This window comes from Rhineura floridana, chromosome 6 (genome assembly GCF_030035675.1).
Source record: "Rhineura floridana isolate rRhiFlo1 chromosome 6, rRhiFlo1.hap2, whole genome shotgun sequence".
Lineage (NCBI taxonomy): Eukaryota > Metazoa > Chordata > Lepidosauria > Squamata > Rhineuridae > Rhineura > Rhineura floridana.
The window spans coordinates 78,532,919-78,555,304 of record NC_084485.1 but is presented as its reverse complement, the minus strand read 5'-3'; the positions used below and the strand labels follow the sequence as shown (position 1 = coordinate 78,555,304).

At 40.5% G+C, this 22,386-nt stretch overlaps 1 protein-coding gene across 3 annotated transcripts in view; it reads right to left on the bottom strand.

Moving 5' to 3' along the window:
- AHCYL1 (adenosylhomocysteinase like 1) overlaps nt 1-22,386 on the bottom strand; it is a 93,036-nt gene that overhangs the window by 53,998 nt on the left and 16,652 nt on the right. The window contains exon 1 of one of the 3 annotated variants that reach the window (XM_061632601.1): nt 3,587-3,976. The exons of the other annotated variants lie outside the window; for them this stretch is intronic. The gene's annotated coding sequence lies outside the window, so the exon portion shown is untranslated. Of the gene's footprint in view, nt 1-3,586; nt 3,977-22,386 lie in introns of those variants that run through there. 3 annotated transcript variants of the gene reach the window in all.

Below are 22,386 nucleotides of genomic sequence, written 5' to 3'. Positions count from 1 at the left end.
TCATTTTTAAACCGCCCATAGCGAATAGCTCTCTGGGCGGTGTACAAAAAGATTAAAATACAAAATATCATAATAAAATCAGCCAACCAATAATAAACACAAACAAGGAACAACAGAAATCTAAAAGTTAAATACATTAAAATGCCTGGGAGCATAGCCAGGTCTTAACCTGGCGCCAAAAAGATAGAAGCGTAGGCGCCAGGCGTATTTCTTCGGGGAGGCTATTCCACAATTCGGGGGCCACTACAGAAAAGGCCCTAGATCGAGTAACTGTCCTCCGGGCTTCATGATGTGTTGGTACCCGGAGGAGGGCCTTAGATGCTGAGCGAAGTGACCGGGTAGGTTCATAGCGGGAGAGCCGTTCCACAAGATATTGCGGTCCCACGCCGTGTAAGGCTTTATAGGTCATAACCAGCACCTTGAATCTGGCTCGGAAACAGATAGGTAGCCAGTGCAAATGGGCCAGAACAGGCGTTATATGTGCTGACCGGCTGGTCCTCGTCAGCAGTCTGGCTGCTGCATTTTGCACTAGCTGAAGTTTCCGAACTGTCTTCAGGGGCAGCCCTACGTAGAGCGCATTACAGTAATCCAGCCTAGAAGTTACCAGAGCATGAACAACTGAGGCGAGGTCATCCCTGTCAAGATAGGGGCGTAGCTGGGCTACCAACCGAAGATGGTAGAACGCGTTCCTTGCCACCGAGGCCACTTGCGCCTCAAGAGACAAGGAAGGATCGAAAAGCACCCCCAGACTACGAACCTGTTCCTTCAAGGGGAGTGTAACCCCATCTAGAACAGGGTAAACATCCACCATCTGAACAGGGAAGGCATTCACCAACAGTGTCTCAGTCTTGTCTGGATTGAGTCTCAGTTTATTAGCTCTCATCCAGTCCATTATCGCGGTCAGGCAGTGGTTCAGCACATCCACAGACTCACCTGTAGAGGATGAAAAGAAGAAATAGAGCTGCGTGTCATCAGCGTACTGGTGGCAACGCACTCCAAAACTCCTGATGACGGCACCCAGAGGCTCCATGTAGATGTTAAAAAGCATGGGGGACAAAACTGACCCCTGAGGGACTCCACAATGGAGAGTCCAAGGTGTCGAGCAATGTTCCCCAAGTACTACCTTCTGGCGACGATCCGCCAAGTAGGAGCGGAACCACTGCCAAGCAGTGCCTCCGCGAGAAGGATACGCCGCTGAGAGATCAAGGAGAATCAACAGAGTCACACTCCCTCTGTCCCTCTCCCGACAAAGGTCATCGTACAGGGCGACCAAGGCTGTTTCAGTGCCAAAACCAGGCCTAAAACCGGACTGAAACAGATCCAGATAATCGGTCTCATCCAAGAGCGCCTGGAGCTGACCGGCAACCACCCGCTCCAGAACCTTGCCCAAAAAGGGGACATTCGCCACCGGTCTATAGTTGTTTAAGTTATCTGGGTCTAAGGAAGGTTTCTTTAAAAGAGGTCTTACTACTGCCTCCTTGAGGCTACTAGGGACTACTCCCTCACTCAAGGAGGCATTTATCACTTCCTTAGCCCAGCCGGTGGGAAATGAGTTCGGTGGGAAAACTAACAATTTTATTGTTCATATAATATTCCACCAACAAGCACTTGGTATTTGTGAGAGTCCAAGCAGGCATGCTTAGAATGTCAGAATTTTGTCAGAGGGTAGGGCCATAGCTTAGTGGTAGTTTATCTGCTTTGCATGCAGAAGGTCCCAGATTCAATCCCCAGCATTTCCAGGGAATGTCCTTTGGGAACATCCCCTGTCTGAAACTGTCCATCACTGTAGACGATACTGAGCTAAACAGACTAATGATCTGGCCAAGTACAAGGCATATGTCCTTGCCATAAACCATAAAAATTACGGTAACAACAACAGAAATCAGGCAAACATTTTCAAAAATTCAGGATGACCACCACATGGCAAACCTCCAAAACAAAGTCACAAGATATCATACAATAAACTGTCAAAACTCTAGGTTACAGTCTATCATATTGGAAAAAACTGGATTTTGAAGCTTGCAAATATATGGAAACAAATTCCCTTGATGTGAGAAAGCATTGGAAATTTAAGCATACCTTTTCCCAGTGCTCCAGAAAAACAGTGGATTCCCATTTACTCCCAAGAAAAGCCCTTTTTTTCTAAAGCCAAGATGCTCTTCCTATAAATTTGCCAGTGCTCCCAATTATTCACCAGTATTTGCCCAGAATACCAACAGGAACAAATAAGTTGCACTTGGATCTGGCGTTTAAGCTCTAAAAAGGACAATTTGGATCTAGGAAACTGCTTGCTAATGAAATCAACTGCTGAATTTGCCACCATAATCCCCGGAACCAGCTTTAAGGGAGCTCATCTCAACTCTGCAGCTTAGTAAAATCTGTCCTGTCTAAAAATATTATCAAACATTGCAAGCAGCTTACTAATGAAGTGAATTATTCCAGCACTAAATCAATTTCAAACTTAGCCTGCAACCAAAAAAGTGTCTGACAAGGAGCTGGAATACAACCCTGGGAAAAAGAGACAGAACCCAAATGTACCTCAGCAGTTCACCTCCCCAATATTGGCTGGTATAGAGTGTCTCCTGCACACACTGCTGTGGAATGTGGACCTCCATGTACTTGTTTTTGGGAAGGTATAGATAGCTTGCCATATGCAGGGCCTGCTAGTTCGGCTTCAACTAGGAAAGCAGAAAACTGCTCCTTTTCACTGTGGGTAGAGACTCCATATTTCCAAAGACAAAGGCAGTCTTCACAATGTCATATTTTCATTGGAACTCACACTTGTTTCATTGCTGGAATTTGCTTTCCTAACCGGGTGGGGCACAGTATTTAGCAGCAAAGAAAATATTTTTAATCCCAATACTTCAATACAATATAGGGAAAATAGTTTAGCTCTTGCCTAGAACTTTAACCCGTGAAGCTCAAATACACTTAAGTCAGTGTTACCCTTACTTTGTAGGCAAAGATAGCTATAAGAGTCATACCAAAACAGGTATACTACTACTACTACTAATAATAATAATCCATACTATTTATTGTCCCCATTATTATCAACTGTTATTAAAATGACCAATACAGAATTTCTATTGTCAGATCTGAATTATTTTATACATTTGTCAATGTTTGGAAGAGTATTGGCTCTCAAATCTCAGAGGAGATACCTCAGTTTTGTTACATAATACCAAGTCCACATCAATGAAAGTGATTTCTTGAAATGCTAGTAAGCCACAATGTATATTTCTGGCTTCTAGAATGCCTTAGTTTAAGACGATGGCATCAGTACCTACTTATCCTGATCTGACCTCTGGGATGTGTACGCCAAGATATGTATGCCAGTCATAGCATGTAGACCTGACCATTGAACTTTTTACAAGATTATTGTTCTGATCTACAAACCAGCAGAGTGCATGCATTTAAACGCCCATTCACTTCAGGGAAACTGAACATACTGAACAGACACATCCCAGCTAAATACTTAAAAACAAACAAGAGGGAATGGAAAGCATGCAGAAGACAATAATACAGCCAATAATATAAGACTGAAACTGTAAAAGATTAGGACTGTGTTAGAAATAAGGAACTGTACCTGGCACAGAATGAGATATCCACAGAATCATTTTTAAAATAAACAAACACTTGCAAGAACAGCTATGGTGTCTGGTGACAATTCAGAAGCCAAGAGAGCTGAACAAAGTTCCCATTGAGCAACTGTCTGCTCATGTAGCCCCTAGCCCTGATTCTTAGTGAACATGACTAGTTCCCATGCCTCATATACTCCAGATCCACTACTGAACTCCCCTTGCCTTTGTCATGTACAAAACATTGATAAAAAATTCAGTAGTTTGAAGGCCTGAATCCTGAAAACAGGACTGCAGAGTGAAAGTACATTCCACCAGCATACTCACTTAAACTACACACATAAAAACAAAAACAAAGCTAAACCTTATATGCTCCAATGTAATACAGAAAATGCAGTATCTGACTGGCCTAAGTCTCAGGTACGCAGTGTTCCAAAAATCTACTCCTGGGGCTATTTTGACTAACTTGTTTAATAACTAACTAGTTCATAGGTCCTTTCCTAGAGAAAGGAAGAATCAAATATTTTTATTTGTAGGGCTAAATATTGCAGATACCACATTTTGCAAAGTAATTTTAATTGAAGGCTATAATGAACAACTTAACACTGATCATGGTATAGCCTTTAATTCTTTTGGGGGTGTGGGAAGGAGGGAGAACAATCCATGATTATTTATAGCACAAACCTAACCATGTCTACTCAGAAGTAAGTCCTTCTGAATTCAATTGGGCTTACTCCCAGGTAATTTAGGTTAGGATTCCAGCATTAGTCAGCAGTTGGCCACTCTATGCAATGGCAGTTGCTGAAGCTATCATCTTTGTCCTAAGGTGTTTATCCACTGAATCTGCTTCTCCAAAACATTCAGTCATTTCATCCACAACTTCATTCTGAATTGGTACAATCCCAGGAGAGCTGTATAATGAGACACCAATAAACGGATCAGCCTTTACCCTAGTACATTCTGGGAGGAGGAAGAAACTGTGTTCCTCCTTTATGGTGAGGCAGGGACATGGATTCGAAGGAACAATGCTGAGTGCTACTCAGTCCAAAAGGTGATAATCTCATATTGCTGGCACTACTGACATTGTTGCAGTGTGGTAATGTGTTAAGATGGCAGGTCAACATTTATAAACACACTTGTGTTAAAAATACAGCAAAGGAAACACAACTGTAACCATGACCATTTCTCTCAGACAGACTTTTTCCAAGGTGGACACTTTGTTTTAGTTCTGGCTACAGTTTTACGGCTGTAATCCACAATGTATTCAAGCAGAATACTTAAGCAAGCTGTAGTTATATTACCTTAAGTAGAACCAAGAACACCATTTAAGTGGTTCGGGGAATCACAGTCCAAATTTCTCAATATTCACTTGCCCAAGTTACTTTAAATTTGCTTGTGCCAATAACTGATTGTAGTTGTTATGTGCCTTCAAGTCAATTATGACTTATGGTGACCCTATGAATCAGTGCCCTCCAATAGCATCTACCAGCCACAATCTTCAAATCATATACAACAACTTAAAAAGAAACTTAACTTATGTTGGGATTAAGTATCAACTCAATACCAAGGCTGCTACTGTGTATACGGATGACAGACAAGAAAGATTATCTTTATCCAGAAGAAAAAAATCCATAACCGTAACAGTGGGGAAGAAGAGTTTCCATTCTAGAGCTTGTAATCTTCTACTGTTGGCCTGCACTGCTACACAAAAAAGGGTAACTTGTACATGGCCATCTCAGGCCTCTCATGGGCATTATTCCCATCAATCTTTGGATGAATTATCTTCCAAAAATGGAAGAAATTATGCCTCAGGCTTGCACAGGTTCATGCACTCCTTTCCCTCATTCCACTTACCTCAGGCAGAAGTGAACAATCACAGTGGGAGATCCTCTTTTTCGAATGTAGAATAGTTCCTGAGCATAGAAAATTAAACCCTCAGAATAATACAATCTCCTAATTTGGTCATTCACTTTTATCCATGTTGAGTGGACAACATGGCCAAGGCTAAACACCTGATCTTTTCCTGAAAATAATCCTTGGGTGAGAACTGAAGGAAAGAAATAAAACATTCACAGGCCTTCAGATTCTTTAAAAGCATGAACTGAAGAAAAAGCTGTGTAGGATGTAAATTACTGCTGTTCAGCACAGAATTAGTTCTCTACATACCTGAGATTACTGTACTCAGTTCAGCACATTAAATTGCTTTTTATAGAAAAAATGGAACACATCTGAACTCTGCATGTAGCTTTTTTGTGACTTATTGTTCAGTACATATGGTTCTTATGAAATAAACTAGAGCTTCCAGCCCCTTTGCTCAGAATCAGAGATTGTAATAAACTAGATCTTGAAGAAAAATAAAAGCCCATAAAACCCACAAATTGGAGCCATGTTATCATCCAGATTTGTGAGCAGCCTTATGTAAAGTATAGTCATATGAACAGCAGCTGGTTTTACTGAAGGAAAAGCTTTACTTTAAAAAAAATACATACACACAGAAGGGGTGAAACAGAGAACCATGTGGTAGTGAATTCACGGGGGAGGCAGGTTGCACAGGTATAATCCATATGATGGAAGTTGTCACAATTCCTGATCCTGGAAAGTGGCAGAAACCACACAGAAGTGAAGAGGCATGAGGATGAGAAAAGCTAAAGCTGACATTCCATAGATGTAGCCTCAGCTGTATTCTCAGCACCAGCCTTCCTCAACCTGATACTCTCCAGCAAGGATGTGAAGGCCCAGGGGGACGGGGAGAAAGATTATAGGAGAAAACAGTTTCCCCCCAAATCTTCCCCTCCCAAAAAATTGGATTATGAATTTTCCCCAGAATGAATTAAATGTTTAAGACAAGATGTAAATATATTTACTCCCCCTAAATGATTTCAAAAGCCAAGTAACAGAAAGACTTTTAAGTAACACTATGTACAGTATCCAGCATGGAGTAGTGGTTAAGGTGTTGGACTATGACCTGGGAGACCAGGGTTCAATCCCCACACAGCGATGAAGTTCACTGGGTGACCTTGGGCCAGTCACTGCCTCTCAGCCTCAGAGGAAGGCAATGGTAAACCACCTCTGAATACCGCTTACCATGAAAACCCTATTCATAGGGTCGCCATAAGTTGGAATTGACTTGAAGGCAGTCCATTTCCATTTTCATGTACAGTACCAGACTATTACAGTTCCTATACTCAAGCAAGTCCTGAGTTGTACACTTAGCAAGCAATCCAATTTGTATTTGACCTGGGCTGGAAGGAGTTGTATATGGTGGACCCCCAGCTGAGCCAGCAGGTCCCTGAGCAGCTGGTCTCTGCCAGCAGAAGCCCCTCATCCAGGCTGAGCTGTGGTGCCACTGGGACCTTGTCTGCACAGTTGGGGGTCCGCTGGGGAAGCCTAGCCAGGCAGATGGAGAGTCAGCGGAAGCCCCAAAAAGGGGGTGTTCTGAAAGCAGGCAGAGGTGGAAGTGAGGGGAGCAACTTCCACTATATCCAACTCCCCTTTGGAGCACTACCTTGCGTCCTGATCCAGCCAAAACTTCCACCAGAAAAAAAGGTTGGCATAGGTAAACAATTACAATCGCGGTCAATGGAGAGCACTTACTCCCTGATAGGAGTATTTGTTGGAGCTGGCTTTTACCTCCTGGTCCCCATGCACAGTTGCCAACTGAGCCAGCGTTCAGTTGGCCCAGCAGCTCCTGAAAGGCAAGTGGATGCCGCAGAGCTGCCCGCCAGCTCCTCCTCCATCGCCCCCTCCTCCACCGGCTTCCCATTACTTGGATTGCTCTGTTAGAGTACAACTCTCAAACGCAAGAGCAAGATGTGTTTCTGCCTCTAAGAGACACTACCACTGACACAAGAGAAAGAAGTGCTTTCTTTGCTTGTGGGCTTCCTCTTCTTGGCATAGTTGGTGAATCTGTTCCTGTCCTCTTGACTAGGCCTCAAAGGAATGGGAGTGGGAGAAAGTAGAACATAAAGAAGCAGAAATTGACTGAGAAAATGAGACTGATTAAATTTCATGTAGCATTCAGTGAGCCTTAGTTCCTCCGCCTCATCTTTTTCTCAGCTCTTTCTATGGAATTGAGTGTTTTGTCTGCTTGGCAATGTGGAGAGCTGGAGGATACATAATAATTTTAATACATTTGTTTTACTTTTTAAAATATGTTTTTAGATGTTTTATTGCTTGCATGTTTGCTACCTTGGGCTCCTCTGGAAGGAAGGGCAGGATATAAATTTAACAAATAATTAAGTAAATAAATATAATGTTGATGGTTTCTTTTGTTTTTATTGTTTTTGCCTGCTCCTAAAAACTGGCAAAAACAAAGAGATGCTAGGTTCCTTACAGTTCAAGAACTTGTAGCTCAGTTTGTAACAAAAAATTTAAAAAAGAATTTCAAATTATTGTTGTCTGAATAAACTGTACTTTTAACATATCAAACATGACAGTTATTCATAATACATTTTATATTCCTAAAGTAACATTACTTTCAATCTGTGCTAAAAAAAATAAGTATTGCATATTTTCCCCAACACTTCAGCTTTAAAAAAAAAAAAAAAAAACACCAACCTTGGGGGGGGGGGAGAAATCTTTTTTTCCCATGGCTTCAAAATTTCCAGAAATTTTACACATCTGCTCTTCAGATGTTTAGGCTACAGCTCCCACCATTCCTGACCAGTGGCCATGTTGATAGGAGTTATAGTCAAAAACATCTGAAGGAAAGCAGGGAGGAAACAGTGCCATATAATGCGTATGTGCAAGGTATGGGTATGGCTGCCCCTGTAACCCTGCTCATTTTCTTCTGCACACACCAAAGTCAAGTGACACATCATCTGGCTTTATGAAAATAAGCACATGACATTTCTCAACAGCAATTTCTTGGATTCTTCCTGCCCCCACCCCCAGCCATTATCCCAATTCTATTCTCACAGAACAAGCTCACAGTTGACTATTATCTTGCTACTCATGGTATACAAATATTGGCTCCAACCCCACCTAAAGAAGTACAACCCACCTAAAGAACACACACAAACACACACAGAGAGAGAGTCACCACTATGATCTGTTGCTCCCACAACATACTACCCACCCCAGGGTAATAACATGCTCTAAAACTGCTGCTGCAACAGTTCTATGACCTTCTTTATTGCCCAGCTCATCTGGCAAAGATATGCAGATTGCTCAAACTGCTAGTGTTTCTCCTTAAAATAAACCATTGATGTGCCATAGTTCTTTTTTACTACATCACTGTATTTTATTCTTGTAAATTACTTCAGGATATTTTGTTGTTGCTAAGCGATTGCTAAATTTAATAAATTAACTAACAATCTCTACTATATAGTAGAAAACATCAAAACTGGGGACAGCCAGTCCCAGTTACCTGCCTGCCTTCTGATTTAAGACCAGAAGGTACGGATAGGCTTGTAAGATCAGCCACTCAGACAAACACTGCATGGCTGAAGGACTATATGCAAGGGTAGCGAAGAAATCTAAACATTCATGGGTAGCAAGGGAGTGTTTTGGTTCCCACAACAGCTTTATAAAGCTAGAATGAAATGAGATCTTCAGGCATGATAATACCTCCTTGTGCAGAGCCTCTATAGTTCCACAGAATTGTGCTTCCCGCCCCCAGTTCCCAAATAAAACCCACTACAGAGATATTTCCTTCATATTACTAAGCCAATGCAAACAAGAGACTGTCTCCAAAAAGTAAACTCTAGAAACAACACTATTGTCAGAAAGTTTGAATCGTTTATTTGCATATCCCTAGTTTTTACTTATTCTGGAAAATCTCTGACTCTGGTAAGGAGTTAGGATTATTTCAGTTACTGAAATATTTTAAATAACGACAATTACAAAACTAAATAAATATCTTTTCCCCTTAACATCTTACGTGTCAGCAGAATATGAGTTGACTTGAACATGCTCATTTGCTAATGGCATTAGTCTGAATTTAACTGTCAGAAGAAGATGGTGGACATAAAAAGGATCCTGATATGCTGCTGGTCACTCTCCAGCCCTTAAAGCAGTATGTCGCAGTTTAAGAGACAGAATTGCTATTAAAATGAGTGTGTATTACACTGAAAGTCAAGATATAAATTTTAAAATAAACATAAAATAAAAATAATTAAAAGACATGATATGACATTTTACCACTGAAGGCAGCAAACATTTCATGAAAATGAGACCAGAAAACAAACTCTCTACTTCCACTCCTCAATTAGAAGCCTTCATCAGTACCAGGACTGAACAAAGCCCATGAAATAGACAAGCCCTTTCTCCTCTTCCCCAGGAAGCATCAGCAAAACCTTGCTGGGCCTTTGTGCCATGGCTGATCACAGGCCTGCAACCCGACTGAAATGGATCCAGATAATCAGTCTCATCCAAGAGTGTCTGGAGCTGGCCCGCAACCGCTCATTCAAGGACCTCGCCCAGGAATGGAACATTTGCCACCAGCCTATATTTATTAAGATTTTCTGGGACCAGAGAGGGTCTCTTCAGGAGTGATCTCACTACCGCCTCTTTCAGGCGGCCAGGGACCACTCCCTCTCACAGAGAGGCATTAATCACTTCCCTGGCCCAGCCGGCTGTTCTATCCCTGCTAGCTTTTATTAGCCAAGAAAGGCAAGGATCCAGTACAGAAGTGGTTACATGAACCTGTCCAAAGGCAGGATGAGTACAAGCCATGTGTACCATTTAGAACCTATAAATAGTGAAGCATCACATTTTTCCAAAATATTGGATTTCTGATTAGTATAATTACAAGTTCTTGGCTACTCAGTTACACTGAGCTGCAAACAAAGCGGTTCTGGGAGAGGAGACATTTGGCCTGGAACATATATAAAAAGTATCTTAGAGAGATTCACAAAAGCAGCATGTCCAGCACAGAAGCTCTTTGAAAGCATGTGGCAAATACCAGAGTGAAACTGCTTTCCCCTTTTAGTTATCATTTATTCCTACAAAAAGCTGGTAAACTGGACACAAAATGAGATTTGCAGCCCAAATCTGTTCCCCACTATGTAAGCAGGATAGATTTGAATGTAAGCCACTTTGCACAGATATAATTCAGCTTTTCTAGGAAGTTGCCTGTCTACACTGAAACCCTAGAAAACCATTGCTAGTCAGAGATTTTACCCAGTCCTACCAGTAAGTGCCAGTGATTGAATTTGATGCCAAATCGGAGGACCACTGTTTAATACTGTACTTGCACAGTGAACTAAATTCTGCACTGTGACACCCCATACACACACTGCCAAAAAGACCTGTGATGTAGTGGTAAATTCTGAAGTGCAGGCACGCTTCATGACAATTTCTATAGCCATGGCCCTTTTAAGATTGCACAACAAAAATGAGATTTTGACCACTGCCAATATTATACAGCCACAAGAGTGGCTGTATACTATAATCAGTAGGGATTTTTCGCATTCTACCATGTTAAACGAAAATACCACACACACCCCTTTCTGGTGCTTTGTATAGTCCCAATTCAAAACAAAAACTTACAAGTCTTATACTGTTGGATTCAGAATCGCTTGCTCTACAACTCTGGAAGTTTTCTTGGTGATACACACCCCTCCCCACGGAGAATCCACAGGTTAAAGTGAAAAACAGGAGAGAAAAAAACTAGAAGCCGTTTGGACTTTTTTCTTGAGAAATTGTTATAATCTGTTGTCATTGATTACAACTCAGAGATGACTGTAAGGTATCCCTAATCAAATCCCTGAACTTGCCCCAAACACAGTACTTCATCTGTAGTAGGTTTAAATTAAAAAAATGGCATGGTTTATTTTTAATTAATTTATTAAAAAATGCATTACAGTGGATCATAACGTACCGCATGCGCAGAAGAGTTCTTTCATTTCACTCTCCCTCCCCCTCCCCTTCCAGTTACTTGGAGGAAGCAGGGGAAGTCTGCTCCTGTGATTGGTGGGCAACAGACATGTGACTCACACTGGCCTTCTGCTGAGCTTGCTCTGTGTGAGGAAGCATGCGAGAGAGAGAAAATGGCCGATGGAGGGAGAAAGCAGCAGCAGAATGGAGGTGAGCAGGAAAGAGCCAAAAAATGGGGGGGGAGCTTTGAAGGACTCTGCAATTTTTAAAAAGTGTACTCGGAAGTAAGTCCCATTGAGTGCAGTGGTGCTTACTCCCAGGTAAGTGGAGTGGAGGTTCTGTGTGCTAGCAGTGAGCTTGAGGGAAGGAAGGCGGTAAAATGTCTACTCAGAAGTAAATCTCACTGAGTTCAGTGGGGCTTACTCCCAGGTAAGTAGAGCGGAGCATGTGTGTGCTAGCAATGAGCTTCAGGGAAGGAAGGAGGAAAATTGTCTACTCAGAAGTAAATCCCATTGAGTTCAGTGGGGCTTACTCCCAGGTAAGTGGAGCAGAGTTTCTGTATGCTTGCAATGATTTTGAAGGGAAGGAGGAAAATGTCTACTCAGAAGTAAATCACACTGAGTTCAGTGGGTCTTACTCCCAGATAAGTGGAGTGCTATTTTGATTAAACCCTCCCCATCCTCTTCCCCTCCCTGCCTCTTCCCTGGGTCAGTGTTGGACTATGACCTGGGAGGGCAGGGTTCAAATCCCCACACAGCCATGAAGCTGACTGGGTGACCTTGGGCCGGTCACTGCCTCTCAGCCTCAGAGGAAGGCAATGGTGAAACCACCTCTGAATACCTTTTACCATGAAATCCCTATTCAAAGGATCACCACAGGTGGGGATTGACTTGAAGGCAGTCCATTTCCATTTTCAAACATGATTACAGAGAAATAAATCCCATTGAACTCAAAAAGTATGCAAATGATCAAACCCACCCTCCCATCTCCTCCCTCCCCTCCCCTTCCCCTTCCTCCTCCCCTTCCTCCTCCCCATGGTCAGTTTTACCTATCTTAAGCATGATTGCACGGAAGTGAATACCACTGAACTCTATAAGCATGCAAATGATCAAACCTGCCTTCCCCTCCCCCTTCCTTTGCCCCCTCCAATACGTTCCTTCCCCTTCCCACTCCCACTCCTCCTCCCCCATGGTCAGTTTTTCCTATCCTAACCAAGATCACATAGGAGTAAATCCCATTGAACTCAATAAGCATGCAAATGATCAATCCATTCTCAGCAAACTTGGACAGGATCCCATTTCTTACCTGCCGGATTAAAAAGCAGGGAAATTCACTAATAGGCAAAAAACCTTGTGGTTTAAGAATGTACCTATAGCCCACAGATATTTCTATCAAACTTTAAAAAGCAGGGAAATTGGGCAGTTATAGTGAATGCACCAGGGGAGCAGGAGACCTGACCTCCTCTCTGAGATATTGTACTGCCCTACAAATTGGTCAAAATGCAAACACCATTTGGGTTGGTCTTTCACAGTCCAATCCACTTCCTGTGTACCTTGGAAGAATTTGGTAACATGTGCCTCTGAGCATATGGTGAGTGGTGGCAACACCTGCAATTAGCCCAAATAACAGAAACAAGACATGTGCCGTGCTGATCTTGTTTTAGCAGGGAGGAACCAACATTATTCAGACAGCTGATATAGTTCAGATGGTCACTTTGAATATGTCTGATTTCCTTTGCAATTTTAGTGAAGCTTCCTATAGGAAATCATTTTCTTTTGTTTCTATTTCTGTGAATATGTGAAGTACAGCAACACTTTTCAAAATTTACACTAAAAAAACTCCAAACATAATAATGGCACTGACTTCTGCAGAATAGTCTCCAGTGGACCTCAGGAGTGTCTCAATTTGCACATGATAAAACAGCAGGAGGTGAAATATATTCTAGCAAAATGGTAGATGTGCTCTATGTTTTTAATTGACCGTGAACACCTTGCTTTAAATAAAATGGTTTAAACATAGCAGGCTGAAAACATGCATCCTCTTTTTTCCAACAGCTAGAGTCATTGCTGAAGTAGCAACATGTTGGAATCAGTCTGATTTTACGAGACTTCCGGGAAGGGTGACTTAGCCTGTGCCTGCTTTTGAGACGGGCTCCTGCCTCAAAAGAAGCTTATTCAGATATATCAGTCAGTTTTTTCTTTTTTTTTTGACTGATTAAACTTCTCCCGGGTAGGGAGAAACGAAGAGATTAACCTCAAAGCCTATTTTTGTTGGGACGACCAGATCTCATTAATTTATGGGACGAGGTCCAGCCGACGAAGGTGGGACGGATTTTTAACAGCAAGCTCTATCTGATAAAGCGAACGTTCACCTTATCTTCTAAGAGAGAACGCACTAACAGGCAAGCACCCTTCTTTCTATATTTTTCTTTTACTTGACTTAAATTGTTGCTGTTTAAAAGAGATTTGCCAGATTGATCAGTTTTTGACATCTCACTGGGGAGCCATAACTTCTCTCTGCTACGCACTAATTAATAGCTTATCTCTGTTTTTGTTGCAAAAAGCTGTCCTGGATTTGCATTCTAAAGATATACACAGAAGAGGGATTTCTATTCCAGATTTTTATTTTGAAAAATATTATACTGTTTTGAGACTACTCTCTTTTTGGTCTATTTTATTTTGACGAATCTGTTTCTTGACGATTGCCATTAATTGTTTCGATCCTGGGAACTGCATTTTGTTTACTTAACTATTGGAGAGATAAGGCTGTCTGCTCTGTTTATACTGTGATGTCACCAAGTTTGGAGTATTAACCCAATTGTTGCTGAAATAAGAAGTGGTTTTCCTATATTTTTCTTTTAAAATGGCAATTAAGAAAGTGGCTGAAAATCTGGAAATAACTATGTTTCAGAAAATAATGGATGAGATTGAGATAATGAAAATTGAATTGAGTAAAATGAAGCAGGAGATTAAAGATATAAGGGTCCCTGTGAGAGAGGTGACCCTGGAAGGGGTCCCTGTGAGAGAGGAGACCCCGGAGATTGGAACAGGGGTCCCTGTGAGAGAGGTGACCCTGGAGACTGGAATAGGGGTCCCTGTGAGAGAGGAGATCCCGGAGATTGGAACCAACGTGGAACAGGAACAAGATTTGGAGTCTATGGACTTTAGAAATAAAATCTATTGTTTGGAACTCAATGTTATCTCTGAAGAAATGAATGAAGATTCTAGAGATAAAGTTATCAATGGCATGGATAATCTTCTGGACTGGAATGATGTGATGGAGCCCAATATAGAGAAAATCTATGGAATTAACTGCAGCCATGTGACAATGGAAAAACTTTTAAGAGATGACCCAGTGTATTTTGAAAAAAAGAACAGAGATATGATTTTACAGCAGTATTTCAGCAACCTATTCAGAATGGATGGCAAGAAAATATTTGGGATAGAGGTAATCCCCATCAGACTCTTACTATATGACTATGGCTTTGACAGCAAGATTATTATGGAATACTGATAATGGAAGATTGGATATTGAAATTACTGGACTTAACAAGACTACTGAAGATGGAAGATGGAAAATGGAACTAATAGAGATAATAGAACAATGGCTACTGAAATTATTGAACCTAACAGATTCTGATGTGATGGATTAATTGAAATGTTTATTTTGACTATGGTTATGACAATAAGATTATCATAATTAGTAATGAGATGGATTAATCGATATGCTTATCTGGAAAAAAAAATTGATAGATATATTTCTTAAAGAATTGAAACCTCTCTTTGACTTTTTGTGGAAAGAATAAAGTAATGTTTATGAGATTTGATGATTAAGTAAGATAACTACTGGAGGAAAGTGATTTTATAATATGACTTAAGAGACAGGATTGTTATATATTATAGACTTATAACTGATTTGATCTTTGACAAATGGGAAGTCAATATTTTACTCTTTATTTTTTATTTTTGTTTTTTTTTTTCTCTTTTTTTCTTTTTGTTTAACTATTTTTGATTTTGTTTTTTGTCTTTGAATGTTTTATGATTTTGTCTTGTATGTTTTATGAAAATCTGAATAAAAATTATTGGAAAAAAAAAAAAAAAAAAGGAATCAGTCTGATTTTACATCAAACTGCAGTTTCAGATTCAACTGTTAATGCAACCAAAATAGAAATAGAATATAACCTCCAATATAAAACACAAAAGGCTGTCTTCATCATCACATGACAATGACTAATAAAAAGGCTTTAAAATTAATAAAAATACATTTGACACAGATTTCTAGGATGAATAAGGAGGGGAAAATTTTTCTGGTTTAGATTCTCTGTAGAAAATTAGTAACACAGGAAAGAAGCAAAGTGGGAAGAACACAAACAAACATACAAAAATATAATCCCCCATCTTTGGAGATGGCAGGTGTTGCCACCACTCACCATATGCTCAGAGGCACGTTACCAAATTCTTCCAAGGTACACCGGAAGTGGATCGGACTGTGAAAGACCAACCCAAATGGTGTTTGCATTTTGACCAATTTGTAGGGCAGTACAATATCTCAGAGAGGAGGTCAGGTCTCCTGCTCCCCTGGTGCATTCACTATAGCTGCCCAATTTCCCTGCTTTTTAAAGTTTGATAGAAATATCCGTGGGCTATAAGTATATTCTTAAACCGCAAGGTTTTTTGCCTATGAGTGAATTATAGCTTTAGTAGCAAGCAAGCTTTTTTCCCCTCATAAGAACTTACAAGGAATCCTGCTGGATCAGGCTAGTGACACATCTAGTCCAGCATCCTGTTCTCACATTGGCCAAACAATTGCTTGTGGGAAGCCCGTAGCCAGGACCCGAGTACAACAGCACTCTCCCCTCCTGCAGTTTCCAGCAAATGGCACTTGGAATCATACTGCCTCCACTAATGGAGGAAGAGCATAGCCAAATATTTTTAAATTGTGTTTTAAATTGTTTTTAAAATATGTGTTTTAAATTGTGTATTTGTTTTAATGTTTTTGGTTGCTGTAAACTGCCCAGAGAGCTTTGGCTATGGGGCGGTATACATGTGCAATAAACAACTAAACAAACAAACAAACAAACAAATAGTAGCCACTGATAGCCTTTTCCTCCTCCATGAATTTGTCTAATCCTCTTTTAAAGACATCCAAGTTGGTGGCCATCACTGCCTCCTGTGGGAGCGAATCCATAGTTTAACCCTATACTGTATGAAGAAGTACTTTCTTTTGTCTGTCCCTAAGCTTCCAACGTTCAGCTTCATTGAATGTTCTTAAGCTCTAGTGTTATGACAGGAGAAAAACTTTTCCCTATCAACTATCTCCACACCACGCATAATTTTATACACCTCACACACAAACACACCCTGCTTTGTTTAATGTCCAGACTGATAAAGAGTTCTGGTGGATTCAAAAGGTTGCTCACTATTTTGTGACATTTTAGTTGGTCATAATAAATGAATTTTGGAATTTTTCAAAATAAACCTGGCAGTTAACCCTTAGAAATGCAAACTAATGTAATCTACTTTTGCCACTGCTTAGGGCCTATGGTTTATTTTAGCAAACTATTTATTTATTTGGCAAGCGGAGGATTGGCAAATAGTGCCCCAAGAGAGTACATCATCATCTCTGCTGTGAAATAAAAGGCAGCACTGCCTGTACCTGCTCCACTACATCACTGAAAATACCTCACAGCTATACAGGTCAATGCTTTCTTTGACCTCTTTACTCTAGTCTTTCCTCAAGGGTATACCTTAACAGTACTTAGTAATTGTAACACAAGGATCTATGTCAGTTGTGCCATGTACTGAAATATTGAATAAAGATCTCAGTTGGGGCGGAGGTGTTAAATGTCATGCCTTTCTCATGCAAAGTTTCTATTCAAAAACTTAGTGTCAGGCCCAAAAACAACAAAGAGGAAGGTGGCTATTCCTTATTCCCATAGCCTTGACTTGCCTAAACCCTAGAAGATGAAAGCAACGTATTGGCAGCAATGCATTTTTAGTGCTGCTCCATGGAAACTCATGCTCCATATGCATTTACTAGGTGAGTTGATAGAGGATAATGTCATGATTAGTGGGGGAGTAGCACAGTTGTTATGGGAGCAGCAATTCCTGTTGCTGCCTTTATTCTTTGAACACTGTTATTGTGTTAATACTCCAGCAACTTATTAGGCTAGGATACCAACAAGTTTCAGCTAACAATTTTAACAGGACTACTTAGGAACAGATTTGCCCATGTCTAATAGCTGAACGTTAGGGCCTTACGAATACCGCTGGGCAAAGGTGAATCATTTCTGCAACTCATTAACTTTTTTTTAATGCCAAAGGCTACATATAAAAGTTTAAAAACAGCAGAAAATATTACTTCGGATTAAAGTTGCAGAATTCAGGGTTGGATTTTTGCATGAACTCCATCCCTGACAATTAATTTTTGGTTGTTGTTAATTTAGTATGTATGCAATGCACACAGATGTTTATATGGCACCACTAGTTCAGCTAACTGAAATAACAAACAAATCTGAACTATTTTGATGTATCAGCTGCAGAGCTTCAATGTGAAATTATATGTTCAGTTCTTCAAACTACTGAGTCATTAGAGTTCCAAAGGACAACCCCCCCAACAAAAAGTAAAGTCTACAAATAGTTACATTTCTCTATAGCTGATGGTTTACCCAAAAAAAAGTGTAATAATTTTCCTCCCCTCCACCCACCCACCATTATTTTGCTCTTTTTTGGCCCACCATCATTTTGAAACATTGGGCAGCACCAAACAGGGATGAGTTTGAGAATGAGGCACTGATAAGACACTGCTTGCCATAGGGTGGGTAGGAAGGTAGATCAGTGGTTCTAATGGTACAGTAGCAACCAGGCCATACTATGCCAAACACTAAATACATTTGGACACAATAAAGGCTACATACTAATTGATGATTCAAGGGCAGCATCTGGAAGAGTCAACAGGGGATCCAGACTGCCCTTCTTTCCAGCATTTCCAACCCTTGGGCCACAATATAAATTAATACTAAGTGTACTGATGCCTGAACAGAGTCTTAAATAAAAAACAGCCAAAGACATTAACGTTCAGCCACAGGTTGTAAAGAAGGGTAAAAGAGTCAAAGAAAAACTTGGTGAGCAGCAAAAATAAAATAAAATGCTTTACAGGCATACCCCGCTTTAACGTATGCAATGGGACCGGAGAGTATACTTTAAGCGAAAATAACCTTTAAGTGAAACAATTGTCTTCACTTGTACTGCACACAATCACCACTAGATGGCAGCGGCGTCATGCCATAAAGTATGCATTATTGCGAAGCGCGCAAACGTTAAGCAGGGTATAGGGACAAATGGAGCATGTACATTATAGCGAGGCAACATTAAGTGGGGCAACGTTAAGTGGGGTATGCCTGTACTGCTAAAAAGATCACAATTCTTGGTGGAATTTCACCAAGTACTAAAAGATATGGATCACATGGACAACTAATAAAATATATATGCACAAAGGATATTTTGTGATCCAAACAGGTTTGTTGGTTTTAGATCACACAAGAAGCGGTGGTCAACTAAAAAATGAAAGCGAACACAACATTTGAAAGTAAGAGAGAACTGAAAGGGAGGGGGCACATTTTGCAAACTTCCACCATTGCAGTACCACCAGTTTTCAGCGCGCCCCCCCTTCTTTCTCAACCTTTCTTCACCAGAGATCACCCATTCAGGAGGGTCCCCAACCCTCAGGAGAGGCTTTTTGGTGGATTGCCAGGGGAAGCAAGGGTGGAAAGACAACTTCTGCCAAGCCAGAGCAAAAATATTTCATTTAGATTTGCACATTTTGGCTTAGTGCTATTTTGGAAAACAATTCAGCCTTGTGCTCTATGATATATAACTATCCTAAGGAAAATCTGAACACCTGCACTAAGTTTTTAGGCTGTGTCTGCTGAAATTGAAGGAAACAGAGCAAAACATGTCAGATGTTATGGTTTTAATAGGTTGTATTCAACATAGCACTAAGGCTGAAGATACAAAAAACAAATCAATTAAAGAAAAAAATATATGAATATTAACAATAAACTACCATCAGTTTACATTACGGATACAGTACCCATCAGTACATGCAACCTGACTTAAGCATATAAATTAATGTAAGCCCTCCAGATGTCAAAATATGGTTTCCACTCGAACCTGACATCTCTATGAAATATGTTCAAATGCAGACAGAGCAATGAAGTCTTCACCATATTGTGTAATAGACTATGGGTATTTACCCTTCCAAGTTCGAAGTCTCTTCGCAACCATAACTGTGTGCAAAGTCCACTTTTGTTAGATGTTAACTTCCATATACTACAGGAATATATTTTAAAAGTGCATCAACATCTGCAAATGTCAAGGATTTTGCCAGTACAAATTAATTATACTATACTATACTATAGCCAGTGTGGATTTTTCACATTCCATAATGTTAAATTGAAAATACACCCCCATGCCATTCTGATCCTTCCCATAAGCTCACTTCAAAACAAAACCTTACAAAACTTATAGTCCTGAATTCAGAAATACTTGCTTAACAAACTCTCTAAATTTTCATGACGATACACATAACAGTCAGAGAATCGAGAGTTCAAATTGTAAAAAGAGGGGGGTAAACCCAGACCCCTTTTGGTCTTTTTTCTGTCAGAGTTCTCATAATTTGTTCAAAATAATTAAAAATCAGCCATGTTCACAGAGTACCTGTAATCCAGTTACTGACCTTGCCCCATACTCTGACCTTCATCTTCTGCAGTTTAAAAGTTAAAAAAAGGCCTGGCTGATTTTTAATTAATTTAAGAAAATTTGCATTCAAGTCTATTATAAAGTTGGGCATGCTCAGTAAGAACCAACTGTCAGTGTTCTAAAAGCCAGACTCACTGCTGCTTGGCTTGGCTAATCAGGATCCACACCCACACCAGACCTTTATTTCACCTGAGATAATCAGGGTTCCCCCAAAGAATCCTGGGAAATGTAGTTTGTGAAGGGTGCTGACAGGAGACTCCTATTCCCCTGACAGAGCTCCAGTGGCCAAAGCGGTTTAACAGTCAGCCGCTCTTATTGAAGCTCTGTGAGGGGAACAGGGCCTCTCCCAGCAACTCTCAGCACCCTTCACTAACTACACTTCCCAGTATTCTTTGAGAGAAGCCATGACTGTCCAAAGTGAAATAAAGGCCTGGTGTAGATGTGGCCAGAGAAAGCTTTGGTTTAAATTTGGGCGGGAGACTACAACTGCCTAATGTAGAATAAAAAGGTGGGGGAAATGGTGAAAAGCAATGATCCTGTTCACAATGTTTTCCTTTTGGAAAGGAAAGGGGCTTCCCCTCTGCCCAGTGCTCACCCACCCAATCCCCTCCCCTGCTCAGAGGGACATGTTACCAAATTCTTCCAAGCTACACAGCAAGTGGATTGGACTGTGAAAGACTAACCCAAATTGTGTTTGCATTTTGACCAATTTGTAGGGCAGTACAATATCTCAGAGAGGTCAGATCTCCTGCTCCCCTGGTGCATTCATTATAGCTGCCTAATTTCCCTGCTTTTTAAAGTTTGATAGAAATATCTGTGGGCTATAGATATGTTCTTAAACCACAAGGTTTTTTTGCCTATTAGCGAATATACCTTAACAACCAGAAAGAAGGTATCACTGGACAAGCCCATATCATGCGCCTCAATGAGGCATTCTCAGCACTGCACCAACATCTACCTATATTAGACAGTATCTTCCGATACAAACATTGTGGAGTCCAACATGCTTGGAATATTAACTCTTGCTGAATCAATCTCAATTTCAGGTCTAAAGAAATATTTTGTATAGATTCTACACCTATTTTCCACTGTTCAGGCAGATGGGTCATAAATAGATACTAGCAAATATTGTAATTGAAAATATTGCCATTCTGCCAGTAACTGATATTTAAGCTGTAAAATAGGAAATGACAAAAACTCTCCATCTGAGCCTATCAGCTGATCTAATGTATATATCCTACACTCAACCTATTTGTTCCACAAAAAAGAATTAATTTAATTTTTATTATCTGTATCTTCAGCATTTTTGCTCATTTTATTACTTTTTTCTTTGTTTTCTTTTCCTTTCCTTTCATTGTTAAATTTGCAAATCAAAAACTGATTTTAGAAAAGCCATAGTACTAAACCAATTGTTCCATCAGCACAAATTTTTTCTGGGGTTTTCCCCAACTCTCAAGAGCAAATATAGGAATAGTGCATGGTACACACCGGGGGGGGGGACCCCATTGCACTGGCGCTAACTCTAGTGCTACTGCAAAAAGTTAATCGAATGCCACCCAATCTGTTGCCCGATGTGGCAACCACTTATTGTTGGTCATATTTATACATGTCAGATGACCAGGAAAGGATATGTCTGCATAGGATTAGCCAACATATTTTTATATATTTATATACTTTATATCAGGGTAGAAAACCTTTTTCAGCCCAAGGCTGCATTCTCTTACAGACAACTTTCCAGGGGTTGCCTGCCAATGGTAGGAATGGCCAGAGACAATTGGGAGCCAAATAACTTTTTATTATTATTATTATTATTATTATTATTAACCACCACCACCACCCGCCCTTCACCAGCAGGTCTCAGGGTTACAGCAATCTAAAATTCAGTAATAAAAGCCATTAAAACTAATTACATTAACAAAAACATAGTGGGTCCTGAAAACCTACATCTCAAGTGCCAAAGGTGCATCTGTAGCCAAAAACTGTACAGAGAAGGTGCCAGGCACACCTCCATGAAGAGGGAATTCCATACTTAGGGGCTGCCACAGAGAATGCCCCGTTCCAGACTACCATTCCCTCACTTCTGAGGATGGTCAAACTACCAAGAAGGCCTCCTTTGCCGCTCTTAACACCTGAGGAGATCTGTAGGGAAGGAGGCATTCTCTCAGGTATTTTGGGCCTACGTTGTTTAGGGCTTTATTCACAAGCATAAGCATCTTAAATTGGGCCCAGAA